The 12750-nt window shown below is 46.8% G+C and overlaps 1 protein-coding gene across 2 annotated transcripts in view; it reads left to right on the top strand.

Annotated features, from left to right (window-relative positions):
- Window positions 1-6141: 6141 nt before the first annotated feature.
- Window positions 6142-12750, top strand: part of ABHD2 (abhydrolase domain containing 2, acylglycerol lipase) — a 96315-nt gene continuing 89706 nt past the window's right edge. For both annotated transcript variants that reach the window (XR_011438573.1, XM_001503110.6), the window contains exon 1: window positions 6142-6609. The gene's annotated coding sequence lies outside the window, so the exon portion shown is untranslated. The remainder of the gene's footprint in view (window positions 6610-12750) is intronic.

Genomic DNA, 12750 nt, shown 5'->3' with positions numbered 1-12750 from the left:
AGTATTTATTTCACACACTCATTTTTCAACATTATGAGATGGGTATTATTTTCTCTATATTATAGAGGAATAAACCAACACTCATAAAGTTTTAGTTCACTTGCCCAAGAAAACACAATAAATAAATGCCACAGCCTAGATTTGAATTCAGATCTTTCTGCTTCCAAGGCACATGCTCCTGGGTTGCTTCTTATGGCTTAGAAGATGATAAATCTAATTCCTTTCAATTTTATTCAACAAACATTACTGACCACCTACTCTCAGCTGGGCCTCCTGTTTTCCACAGCCGATTGAGATGTACCACAGGTGATCCGGAGAAAAAATTTAACTTTTTTTCATTGTGGTAAAATACACGTAACATAAAGTTTACCCTCTCGACCATTTTTAAATGTGCAGTTCAGTGGTTTCACATTGTAGCACCACCACCACCCCCATCCAACTCCAGAACTTTTTATCTTGCAAGACAGAAACTCTGTACCCTTTATCTATAACTGTCCATTCCTCCTCCCTCCAGCCCCTGGCAACCACTGTTCTGCTTTCCGTCCATGAATTTGACTACTGTAGGTTCCTCATATAAACAAAATCATACAACATTTGTCCTTTAGTGACGGGCTTATTCACTTAGCATAATGTCTTCAAGCTTCATCCTTATTGTAGCCTGTGTCAGAATTTCTTTCCTTTTTAAGGTTGAATAATATTCCATAGCATGTATATACCACATTTTGTTTATCCATTCATTCAGTGGTGGATATTTGGGTTGTTTCCACCTTTTGGCCATTGTGAATAATGCTGCTATGAACATGGATGAATAAATATCTGTTTGAATCAGGCAGCACATGGAAGAACCATTAAAGACTTAATAGTTACAAAATGATTTTAATGTAGAGTAGAATAAATATAACCAGCACATCAAGCCTGTAATATCATAGATATTATTGCTTAGGTCCACAGCGTTTCTCAGCTTCAAGACTACTGATGTTCTGGGCCAAATAATTCTTTGTTGTGGGGTGCTTTTCTGTTTAGCAGCATCGCTGGCCTCCACCCACTAGATGCTACCAGCACTGTCTTCAGTTATGACAACCAAAACCCATCTCCAAACATTGCCAAATGTCCCCAAAATTACCCCCCATTGAGAGCCACTGATTTATGAGGCTGAAGAAGGTATTTAATTTTAAAGAAACTATTAAGTATATAATAAGCAGGTAGTAAAGAGATAAGGCCAAAGTTCTGAAGATGATATGCAGATAGCTGAAGTCCTGGATGCCTGGAGCATGCCATCCACTGCGCTAGGATACCCAAATATGCAGGCAGCCAAGATGAAGCCATTGACTCAGATGAAGGCATTAACTGGCTTCTTCCACTGGCCCTATCTACCTCTTCATCTTCTCTCCTGGTGATTCTCCACTTGGAGTCCGCTCTAGACAACACAGTTTGTATCCTTCCACTTAGAGGCCTCTATTCCTTTTGTCTTCACTCACCTGGAATGCCACGTCACCATCACCTCCACCTCAACTTCAGCCCCATGGACCTTCAAGGACCGCTTCAAATTTCCAAGACTCTAAATCAGAAGAAATTGTTCCCTCCTCTCAATAATTGTCCATGATACTGATTACACTCTATTGCTTACTGCTCAGTCCTTTTAGTAATCTCTTCAAGTACTTCTCTGTGCTGTATATAGGGAGACGACTTTGCTTTATGGTCCTATCTCTCTGACATTATATGTCTTGCTCGATAAAAATATCTGTATCTTATTAATCAATTCAAATATATGGTAAAACAATATAAGGTTCTCTGGTAGGATGTAAACAGCTTTCAAATAGCTCAACAACACGAAATTATGCAGGAAAGGGTGTTTGATGCACTTTTTTAATGTGCAAGTTTTATTGACTCCTTTTGAGTTAATAGCACGAAGAACTCAATTTTTATTACTGTAATTAAGGATGACGTCAAGAAAAGGAATGCATGGTGACTAAGAAATCATCTTTAGCCAACCACCTGACACTCTGTATCTGAGTATAAGGCTGGAACAGCTTTTCTCTTGTGTGTGTGTGTGTGTGTGTGTGTGTTTCATGAGCATTTTCAGTGCTGGGTCCTGTGTATGTAAATATAAGTATTACCGTATAATTTATTAACCACACCGAAAACATTTGAGAATGAAAGGGGGGCACTATTAAAAATTCACCAGGACAACAGGCATAAACCAAGACTGTCCTTGGCATAAAACCACCCTATGATTTTATTATAGACAATTTCACATGTGGGCTTAAGCAAGCAGCCCGAATCACAGACAAGGTTATTGTTCATCACTGTTTTGAATGGCCACCAGCAAGCTTTTTCCAATAACAAAAGAGCCAACCCCTTGCATTTCATCATAGTTTATCCTGATGGAACTAGTACACGCTGAGACTTAGAACTTCCACGCAAACTTCATCTCCATTATCACTAAGAAGCTGGCCCAGAGGCCCGGCCATGGGGGTCCTGAATTCTGCCTAGACTTTACACACAGGCAGCACTGGCAGTGACAAGCAAGTGACAATTTTGGATTTCTCAGAGCCTGTGCCTTCTCGGGCCTTCAGGGGAATTTCACAAACACCCAGGCTGCAGCTTCTAGTACTATTCTCTCAGCCACATCCTTTCCCACTGTCCTCACAGTGCGTGTGCTGACGAGGTCTAGTCTCAAAAACCTTAAGTTGTCCTCTGGACCCTCTTTTGGCAAGGATATACCAAAGGAAAAATTTCATCCACCAGGTGGAAGATACTGCCAGTAAAAAAATCCTGCATGTGTTGGGGGATGGGTAAATAGGAACTTTCTGTACTCTCTGCCCAATTTTGCTGTGAATCTAAAACTATTTTAAAATGTGAAGTTTATATAGAAACAAATCCTGAATCCTGTGATCACTACTTCTAAGAGACACAACTTAAGAAAATGAGTTAGCACCTCAAAGAAATGTTCTTAAATGGTCCTATAATAACTATGGCCAACACTTATTAAGAGCTGATGTGTGCCAGGCACTGTTGGATACATTTTACATCCATTAACTCACTTGCTCCTCACAGCACCCCACGAGGGAAGCACATTTACTGTCACCTGAATTTTACAGAAGAAAGTCGGGCACAGAGAGGTGAGGTACTCCCCAAGGTCTCAAGGCTAGGAAGGGCTGAGCCAGGAATCAAGGCCCAGCAGCAGAGGCTCCAAAGCCGCTTGCTCTCAACCATCCCGTAAAGGCTCAGAGTAATAAAAATGACAAACTAAGTGAGTCACCCGCTTTGCAAGAAGAGAACAAAGAGAGCACACAATCTGCTTGGATCACTGCCGCCTGCTGTCTTCCAGAGGTCCCCCGAGGACTTTTGCAGAATTAGGACACCCAGCTGAGAGGCCCCAGGTGAGTTTAGAACCAGTCCTGCTTTGGCAAAGTCCTGGAGCTTTGGCCATTCCACAACGTGAGTGGGGTGCACGCCCTCTCCCTCGTTCTGTTTATGACAAGGCACTGTCCTGCTTTCAGAAATGTACTTCATAGCCACATCCTAACCACCGGACATCCCAGGCCAAGCCTCACCAAATCCTCAGTCCCGGCAGGCTAGTACGCTTGAAGGCAAAAACGAGTCCATCCTGTCTCCTAAACGGCCTCGCACAGAAACGCTTTACAGAATAAAATAATACGATTCCACAGAAGATGGCAAGAGCCAAAGCAGACAGAAGGAAGGAAACAGAAACCAGAGACGACTAAGGAAACAGCTCTCTGTGCTGCAAATGGTGATGGATCATTATTCAGCCAGCCAGCCCCGCAAAGGAGAAGATGCCCTGGGCCTTTCCCTCTTCCTCCTCTGCCTGGGAGCTTTCTGGGCTTCATTTTGAGCCTCTGTGACACAGTTGTGTTTTCAAATTCCGGAGTGGGATGGACATCCCATTCTGGAACTCTTGGCTGAAGCTATGATCCTGACATGGGGGGAAAATCCTTTTGCCCAATAGTAAGTCCATCTGCAATCTACTCGTCACAGCTGCTTTTTGTGGCTCTGAATCAAGCTGGAGAAATCTCCCCAGATCTCAGGAGCCACTTGGCGCCTTTCAGGGCCTCATGAGACACCTCAGTCTCCTGGAGCAAACACAGGCAGGAGCAAACCTGTGTTGGGCCAGTCCTGTTTCCCAAGCACACGTGCAGATGTGTAAGTCCACCAAGCAGGGCTGTTTAAAGACACAAGAACTGGAAAACTGTGGAGCAGAACCAAGGGTGTGAGTGTGTGTGCACACGTGTGTGCAGACACACACAGACACACACACACACCCAACTGATGCGGGGACGGCGAGCCGAAGAGTCGAAAGAAAGATTTCTTGGACTCTCAAGATCTGGCAAGTAGTGCTCTTTTATTTAGAGAATTGTATGGAATAGCATGGGGACAGGACCCATGGGCAGTAAAGAGCTGCTGCTGCTGCTGCTGCGTGGGGACAGAACCCACGGGCAGTCAGCTGCTGCTGCAACGTGTTGAGGGTTAGGGCTAAATTTATAAGGCATGGGTATGTGACTTATTTTCACTGGAAAAAGAAAAGATGATGGAAAAAGTCATTAAATGGTTTCAGTGCAGATGGGGTCTGGTTATTGTGTGGTCGTATAACTTTAGATATGAATCTGGTCACATAGATAAGCGTGTAGGCGAGGATGCCCTGGGCTTCTCTCCCTGGGGCAGCCTTAACCCACACCATAAAATCCATCGGGTCATATAGATTGGCATGTAGGCCAGGTCACCTTGGGCTTCTGTACCTGGGGCAGCCTTGATCCACATGAACAACCGGCAACAGATCTAAAGCTCTTTTCTGAAAGCTCAAACTGTCTTAACACGAAGAGTCAGAACGAAGCGGGTCCCTCACTAAAATCCTCTCCTACACAGTCTGGGTTTTTCTTTCCCGAGATGGAAGAGGATATAGGGGAATAAATAAATGCTGAGGTAATCCTTTTTTTTAGGTAACACAACAACTGAATGAAAAATTCGACAACGGCAAAGGATTCTTCTTCACCCTGAAACACCACGTGGGTCCTCTCAAAGGCAGACCCAACAGGTCTGGGGCTAAATTCAGGCCTGTGAGGCTATCTCTGTTCACACTCCAGGACTTGCACATCTTCAGAGTGGGGAAGGGCTGTGGGGGGGGGGGGGGTCCCTTGACGGTGGTTTCTGGTCCAGCGCTGACCAGCCTTCAAAGCATTATCTGGTCATGCTCCATGACACGTGAGCCATCAGCCCCTTGAATGGGTGAACAGGATAAAGCAAGCTCCATTTTTCCCCGTCCTAATCCTGAAACGTGTTAGAAGAAATTTAACTTTGCAACAAATACCACTTCCCCTTCTCTGGCTAACTTGCTCCTCCCATCTCGTCTCCTGCTTTCTCTCTTCCATCCCTTCTGGGTCCTGGTAGGGTGGCCCTGCCTTCCTTAAAGGGGGTGCTAAAGGGGGTGCATTTCAAGTCAGTCTAGTGTTCTATTCTTGATAAAGCACATGGCACTGCAAAGGAGTTTCAGGCTCATAGAATTTTAGAACTGGGCCTAGTTCCATGGACGGATGGGCGTGAGTGGGTGGGGAACCGGTGGCAATTGAATGCCTACTGAATGCTAGGCACTGTGAGTGTTTACCAGTAATTTAATCTTCTCATCAACTACTATTGTTACTTCCAGTTGCCAAATCAAGTCAGAGTGCATACAGAAAGGTTGAGGGACTTGCTCTAGGCCACGGGCAACCTGTACGTGCCAAGACGAGGCCCAATTCTAGGTCTAACTCCAAAGGCTACATTCTTCCAGGTTGCGTTCAACTGGACAAGGGTCATCTTAAGGGCTGAAAGGACAGTGGGACAATAATTGAGGTCCATACTGCCCGGCACGTCCTCATCACCCTTCCCTAGCTGGCAGTGGCCGGAGGCTGCTGCCTCCACATTCTTTCCTGTCCTTGCGGCTTGGTGACTCACTACCCTCCCTCCTCTCTCCTGGGGCACGACCCCAAATTTCACCCCTTGCGTCCTGGGCTACAGGTGCGTCACTCGGTTGGCTTGGAGCCATCAGACCCCGTAGCTGAGCTACCAGCCATCCTCCTTCCTCCCAACCCCAGACGACACGTGACCTAACTCAGCCCCCAAAACCAGCTTGCGGCCACAATTGTCACTCTCTCTGCACCCCGCCCCCATCAACATCAAACACGACCCATCTTTTAGCCCTCCTCCCTTTTTCCCGCCCCCTCCGGGCTGGCCTTATCCAATCGCGTCTTGGCCCACGGGCTAAAGACGTCAAAAGTAACCAATTGTTACTAAGCGCTCTCCGCCCCCAGGGCTCCGCCTCCGCTCTGAGGAGCAGCCCCGCTGACCAATGGGCTACCCTCCGGGTGCAATCAGAGCGCGGGGCTGGTAGAGCAGCGGCCGGGCCGCCCAATGACCGGGCGGGTTTCCGTGGTTAGGGGCGTGGCAGGAGCGGTCGTCAGGGGCGTGGCGGCTGTTGCTTGGGCGGGGCCGGTAGCGGCGGGAGCTGCCCTGGCCAGGGGTTCCGGCTGTATTTCTATGAGCGCCGCCGGCAGCCGCGCAGCTGTGGGAGCCCGACCAGGGGCGAGCCGGGCCGCTGTCGTCAACCACGCGCAGGTAAAGCCTCGCTCGAGCGAGCTCCGCTAAGCCGAGATCGCGCCCCGCATCCTTGGGGTCAAACCTCTGAGCCCTGCCGTCCCCGTCGTGGTTCGGCCCATCGCGCCGCAGTCTGCGCGCTCCGGATCCTCGGGGGCCTGTCACCCGGCGCCGCGGGGATCCCGAGAGCCGGCTTGCCCACTGGAGGGGAGGGGGGCCGCCTGGACCACAGCGAGTGGGATACGCCTTCCTGAAAGCCCTTTGTCCCCTCCTGCCCCAGGTTCCGAGGTTGGGGACAGCCCCGACCGCGGTCTCCCTGCCGGCCATCTCTACGTCGGTGCGCAGTCTTGGGACATCTGGGGTCTGGGGAGTGGGTATGCTGGCCCAGGCGTGGTGATGGAGGCCCAGAATATGCGCCTGGAAGGAGAGGGCCAAGGGGCCCGACTACAGACCCGGATATCCGAGAGGTTTTTGCTTTTCTGGGCTCCAGGGACACACCCGGGACCACTGGGTTCAAATTGTAGGGAGGCAGCTTTTGACCCATTTGGAGGCGCACTTACTGAATTTGGCTCCGCGCGGGGCACTGTTCTAGGCGCTTCGTGGGCTTTCTTCGCAGTGAGAGCTGTCCAGCAGCGCAGGTGGCTCCCTGCCAGGCGAGGCAACCAGCGCCTTGACCTTGGAAGTGTCCAGGCAGAGGCCAGATGACAGCCACCTGTCAGGGATGCTTAGAAAGGCCTTCCAGTCAAGGACTGCATGAGCCACCTGTAAGGCCCATCTCCACTCACAAGAGGCATCCTGGGCGACCTTTAATACCTAGCTTGGGAGGGATACTTCTGGAGGCCCCTTAAGTTGGGAGTGGGTGTTGAGTTCACCCATCATGAATTTTGTCGGCTCAGTCCTCAAGAATGGGTGTTAACAAAGAGGATGGACCCTACCAAGAAGATAAGGTTTGTTCCACTGTGTGTTTCCCCTGCATTCCAGTAACTGGATCCAAAGGCAGGTTCCAAGAACAGGCTCATGAGAGGGTCCTAGGAAGACTGTAGATTGGGCAGAGTTCATGTGATCTGTGCCCAGAGCTTTTCAAGGGCCATTTCATTACAACTGCATTCAGTAGAGCCCCAAAGAGAAACCCTGTAGTACCCTTTTCGCTACCCTCTGTCATTTGCCTGAGTAGAGAGGACATGATAATCTTCTGAAGGTCAGGAGGCAGAGAAAAGCCTTAACACAACTTGCTGCATGTTTTAGGATGAATTAAAAAGCAGTCAGAAAGCAGATCAGTCAGCATGGACTTGTGGCATATTAAAGCTGAATACACCTTAGATAGAGTTCATCTAAACCACCTTCTCGGTACACAGGTGAAGAAACTGAGGCCTGGGGAGGTCACAGGGCTGACTGGTCATCACAAAGCCATGACTGAGGGATGATCTGTTGACCCTGGATCCAGTCAGTGCCTGGCTTGCATTTCACTCCCAGCCTAGTTATCTCAATTGTTTAAATTCTAGGGGAGTCCAGAGAGGTTGGGAGCACTCATTTGGGTGCCAGAGTGCCTGGATTTGAATCCGAGGCCTGCTTCTTGCTAGCTGTAACCTTGATAAAGCTGTTTAACCTCTCTGTGCTTCTGTTTGCTCATCTATCAAACAGGAATGATAATGGTACTTAGATTAGAAGGTTGTTTGAGGATGACGTGAGTTCCTGTATCCGAAGCGTTTACAACAGTGCCCGGCACATAGGAACCGCTATAGATTTGCTAAATAAGATGTTCTGTTGCCTTTTTTACAGTTTTTCTTCATATCTATCCCCCAATATTTCCTATCAGGGGCTGATTTTTTCCCCCTGCCTCCTCCCCATCCAATTCATTAAGCATATTCCAGATTTTGTGGAGTCTGTGGGATTTTCCAAATCACATGGTGTTTTATTTCTTATTTTTTCAGTCTTTGATTGAATCAGGTAATTCATTTTCTCTGTTAAGCCTTTCCTGGTACTTACATTGTTTTTAGACTCCAAATCTCTTATTCTCTTTAGAAAGGGGGAGAACAGTCCCTCAAAGTGATAAACAGCCCCTGATGATACCATTCTCCCCGGCATCCTTCCAAATACCTCTTTGCCTCCGTTCAGCCCTCCTGGCCAGTTGTCAATGTGGTGCGGCTTGATTATAAATGGAGGAACATTTTTAGATTAAGATTTCATGAGCCACGGTATTAAGTGCTTTTCAGAGTTCAGGGATCGTGTGTCAAATGCATTTAAGCGAGTTACTTAGTCATTCGAGTAGGGGGAGCACCCGCAGCGCCTGCCGGCCTGGCAGAAACACAAGTGTGTGACTGATTCTTGCTGGTAATCTAGCCTGTTCACTGGTTTTTCTGCGTTTTTCCTGTTCTTTTCTCGAGCTTGAAATAAACCAGATGGCAAGTGCAACAGCACGATCTTTCTTCTCCTTTCAGCTGGGGAAGTTCTCTTTCTTTCCTTTTTGCTTTCACCTTCATTTCCTTTATCACTTTCGCAGTTTTGGTAAACGTCGACTCTCAGTTTGCCAGCCAACTTGCTTTTAATTGGAAGTCCCGGTCACCTTTATTTCTTGCTGGAACCCAGTCAACTTTGGCTTGCTTTCTCTGTTTTTACCTGTTTTTTAGAATGAACCAAAGATGATCACTATGCATTGATTGGCGTGTTCTGAAGAGTTGATTCTGAGTTTTGGTTTTTTGTTTAGGACGTTTTAGAGCTCAGCCATCTTAGAATCATTGCTTTCGTTTCTTTGTCTGTTAATATGGGCCCCTTTCTCTCTATCTTGCTCTCTTTTCTCATAACGTCTTGGGCAAAGGGCTTCTCATTTGCTATTATTCCTTACTTCTTCCACTTACGCCTTTCTCCCTGTAATCGCTGGCTGAGCCCACAAAGGCTATAGTGGTTCCCCACTGCCCTTGCCCAGAGCTCCTGCCTAGAGGATGAAACTATTTCTTTGGTCCTGTGGAAGACAGAGACAGAGTCTGTCTTACTTTTCACCCCAAACCTGGCTCTAGGAAAGGCCTAGCAGAGAGAGACTGCCAATATAATAGGATTCCCTGTGGCGGAATTTCTGCCTTGACCTACTGCTTACAATATTCCGATTTTTATTCCAGTGTAGATTCTGAGAACTCCTTGATCAATTTAAGCGTGTAGATGACTGGGGCATGAGGTGGTTAAGCCTCCCTGTTCCATCTTGGGCTAAACTATCCCCTGGAACACAGCACTGAAAGTTCAGGCTGCCTCTTGATGTGATCTGGCCGTAGGATTTTATTGCAGCTGTTCATATTCCAACCTTTTTGGCCAGTGCACTGTTCAGGACATTTTTAACCCCTATGCTGCTGTTTCTGTATTGATACCATGCAGGTGCTGACATTATCCTCCTTCAGGATCATTTGCACATCTGCACATTTGTTTTTGTCGTCTTGGTTCCAGGGCATCATATTTTGGGATTAAATGTTTTCTGTTTAGAAAATGGCAGGTGTGGGTGGAGGATCAGACCTCTTGTTACCCGTGAAGCTAATGCACTGCACCCAGCTGGGCGTAGGGCTTGTTATGCTGGACCTGTTTTCTGATCTTTTGCAATGATTAAGCTGCAAACAGGTAAAGAGCTTCTTAGAGAATTGGAACATTGATACCCCTGGGTTTGCCTGGTTTCTGATTTTCTTTTGTTGGCTTTAAGTGGAGGTTCATTAAGTTCAACCAACTGAGCATCTGGTGTGCGCGAGGAACACAGCTGTCCAGATTAACAAGTGCGTGCGGTTTGCTGCATAAAGACTATTTTTGTTTTTATTTTACATTTAAAAATTTTTAATGTTTTTAATTGAAAAAATTGTTTTAAAAATGGGTAATACATTGGGGCCAGCCCCATGGCCGAGTGGTTAAGTTCGCGTGCTCTGCTGCAGGTGGCCCAGTGTTTCGTCGGTTCGAATCCTGGGCGCGGACATGGCACCGCTCATCAAACCACGCTCAGGCGGTGTCCCACATGCCACAACTAGAAGGACCCACAACGAAGAATATACAACTATGTACCGGGGGCTTTGGGGAGAAAAAGGAAAAAAATAAAATCTTAAAAAAAAATGGGTAATACATTTACGTTGTGAAAGAAAATATTCAAAAGGCGAAAAGGTTAGATAGCAAATCCATCTATGTCCACACAAGTCCTGCTACCTAGTTTTGTTGCTTAGAGGCAACCAGTGTCACCAATTTCTTCATCCTCCAGAGGTCTTCACACACGTCCAAGATGTTTTATTCACGTATGAGCAAACTCATTATGAAATTCCCCTCCCTTTTATATGAATGGTAGGGTACTATACATGCTATGTGGAACCTTGCTGTTTTTCACTTAATATTTCTTGGCAGTATGGAAGGAGCTTCAGCATTGTTTTTTTTTATGAAAGCTGTCTATTTTAGATATCTGTTTTCTGTTTCTGAGGATGCTAAGAACCAGTCTTATTTAGGCAGAAGCTTCACATGGAGATCCTACAGCATTTTGTGGCTATTTAGGGGCAAATATTTCTCTTCTCTCTACCCTGCAGCTCTCAGCTTGATAAGAGGCCGGGCGAGGGCTTCTCCTAGAGGTCATCCTGTGCAGGGAGCAGGGAGCGGGGAGCGTTGGAGAATGAGGAACTGCATTGGACGTTTGCCTTGCCCTCTGGGCAGAATGTGCTGGAATTGCCAGGGAAAGCTTGCTGTGTTTTCTCTGGTCTCCAGAGAAAGCTCTTGGCCTTGCTGATAAACATTTCCAGCATCTCCATCACGTCTAATCCTGTCTCCTGCACCCCATCACCGGCTGTGTTTGTCCCCGGCCATTGAGCGTCAGAAAGGAACCCTGGCCTTCATCACAGGCCATCTGTTTGGGTAGCTTTCTTAAGTGCCCCACCCCTTCTTGTGTCTCACCCAGGAGAGGCCAACTCTCACACCTGCTCCTCTGTGAAGCGTCTTTCCCAAACCAACATTTGGGAACAGAATTTTTGTTATTCTACTTTCCCAAGTTGTCTGAATCAGCCTTACTCTTTTCGAGGTCTGAACTTGATGCAGTCCCGCTAAGCCTTAGCTGACTCTGAGAGTTTCGAGGTTCTTCATATTTGAATTTCTATGGCTGTGCTTGTGTTTTACGTAACCACGCTGATTTAAACATGGCCTTCTGTGGCTCCCAGATCTTGCCTATTGTTTTTCTTTTTTCTCTTTTCTTCAAATGTGCCTTAATCTTCAACTTGCTTTTGTTTACCTCTGAGTTGAGTTTAGAGTCACCTTGAAACTGAACTGAATCTTCAAGATATTAGTCAGCTGGTCCAATTCAGAGTCTTTACTTTCTGGTCTTCGCTCATTGCTGGGCGTCCACATTATCCATCAGTGGGACCATACATACTATGTTACATAATGAGGAGACGGAGGTGGCAGAGATTAGGGAAAAAGAGAGAATACCTTTGAAAAACTGCCCCCATTTTCTCACAATCACTCTAGCACAGTCATGGGCAGCAATAAGGACATTTTGGTCAATGAGGGACTATATTTACGTATACAATGGAGGTCCCATAAGATTAGTACCATGTTGCCTAGGTGTGGAGTAGGCTAGACCATCTAGGTTTGTGTAAGTACTGTAGAGATGGAAGAAATTTTCCTCTGCCTTTCTAGGTTCTTCTGACTGGTCTTAAGAATCAAATTGACATGAGACAGATTAATGGGAGGAAAACAAACAAAAGTTTCATAATATATATACATGGGAGAAGCCCAGGTACTTGCCAAAATGGCCGAAGCCCTCACCTTAAATACCATCCTCAGCTGGAGACAGAAGAAGGTGTCAGGGGTGGGGAAAGTAAGAGACTTCAAAGGGAAGGAAGGAATTCACCAGTGGGTGAAAAGGAGCAGACTTTAGGAAAATAAGTGTTTGGCCACACAGAAACAGAAGAACACAGAAGGGAGCCCAACAAACAGGCTTTTCTAGGTTCCTCCCTGTGTGCCACCTAGTTCATGTCATGCTAAGGTGACAGCTTGCTTCCTGAGACAGGTTTTTAAATCTGAATTCTTTTAGGCAGTTCATGGGGAGGTAACCAGAAAAACTTTCCAAGTCTTTTGTTTCTTAAAAATAATCAGCCTAAAATAATCCTCATGTTAAAGAGACACGTTTTGGGGTGGCAAGTTTTGTTCCCCTTCAATCCACCC

This window comes from Equus caballus, chromosome 1 (assembly GCF_041296265.1).
Source record: "Equus caballus isolate H_3958 breed thoroughbred chromosome 1, TB-T2T, whole genome shotgun sequence".
NCBI classification, from domain to species: Eukaryota; Metazoa; Chordata; class Mammalia; order Perissodactyla; family Equidae; genus Equus; species Equus caballus.
This window is presented reverse-complemented; position numbering and strand designations above follow the sequence as displayed.